General features: G+C 55.1%; 1 pseudogene; it reads left to right on the top strand.

Moving 5' to 3' along the window:
- The first annotated feature begins 319 nt into the window (after positions 1 to 319).
- On the top strand, positions 320 to 425 carry LOC143986383 (U2 spliceosomal RNA; annotated as a pseudogene).
- Positions 426 to 1,204: the final 779 nt, after the last annotated feature.

Genomic DNA, 1,204 nt, shown 5'->3' with positions numbered 1-1,204 from the left:
GACCCGTTCCACGTGCAAGAGCCATTTCTTCGCGAGTCTTGCTCTCGGACTTTTCCAGTTGACTCTTCTTGGGTTGCGGGGAAGACGGAGAACGCCATTCCATTGATTGCAGCTTGGATTCCAGATGGAACTGGTAGCACCGGGTCTCGTCCCCTGTGACGATGGATGGCATGAAGGATGGATCCCGGTCACGCGTGGTAATGAAATCTCCAGAGATTTCAAACCGTTTTGCTTTCTGTTCCTCTGGCAGCTTGTGCGGCACAAATCGGGAACAGATCTTCCGCTTGCCCCCAATCTTCATAAATGAAGGTTGCGCAACATCGCTTCTCGGCCTTTTGGCTAAGATCAATTGTAGTATCTGCTCTTATCGGTTGCCAGAGGAGGCGCTGCACTACCCCTATAGAGAGGGGGGTAGGCAACTCCAAGGCCGCCATTGCACCTGGAAGGACGGTTTCGGCAGTGACTACGCCGAGTTGCCCGATAGATACTGGGGACCGGCCCATGGTTGAGTCCGAGCCGTCCAGAAGGGTGCTCCTGGTGAGGATTGGTGCTGCATGCGGTCTGATCCAGAGGGTCGGGTCCCTTGGCTTCTGGCCTAGATTGGGGTAGTTCTAGCTCCGGGCACCGGCACCTCCTTTTGAGGGGGGGGGGGAGGAGCAGTTAGTACTTCCCAAATGTAATTAGGTAGAAGTGATGGGGAGCCGGATGGCAAAGGGCTCTCACCAAGCTCTCAGAACTTCATGCCTTCCTGCCTGGGGTGGGGGCTGCTGTGGTCTGGGTCCTTGGTCATGGTTGGTCTTGAAAGCCTATGGAGTATGTGCCCCTGGAGTTGTAGTCCAGGGGTGCCATAAGATCACTGTGAGTGAGGGTCACTCTGATTTGTGGCACCAAGGTCACTGCACCATATAACACGCTTTTTTTAGCACCTGCCTCTTGGGCCTGACCTTTTGGCTGGGACCAGAGGATTTTTTTTTCTATTCCTGGCCGGAGGGCCTGGTCATTGTATTACACAATGGCCACTTTTCACTCTCCTCTCCACTTATTCCTTCCCCACTTTATTTAACCACTTGAGATCCGCGCTATAGCCAAATGACGGCTACAGCGCGGATCTCCTTTTCCGGGATGACGTCAATAGACGTAGTCCCGTGTACGAGCGGCCTGCGCGCCCCCTGAGGGGCGCACGCGGCGCGCTCTGTGATCGGCG

This window comes from Lithobates pipiens, unplaced genomic scaffold (genome assembly GCF_037356315.1).
Source record: "Lithobates pipiens isolate NorthernLeopardFrog02 unplaced genomic scaffold, aLitPip1_a1.2 Scaffold_16, whole genome shotgun sequence".
In the NCBI taxonomy this organism is placed as follows: Eukaryota; Metazoa; Chordata; class Amphibia; order Anura; family Ranidae; genus Lithobates; species Lithobates pipiens.
This window is presented reverse-complemented; position numbering and strand designations above follow the sequence as displayed.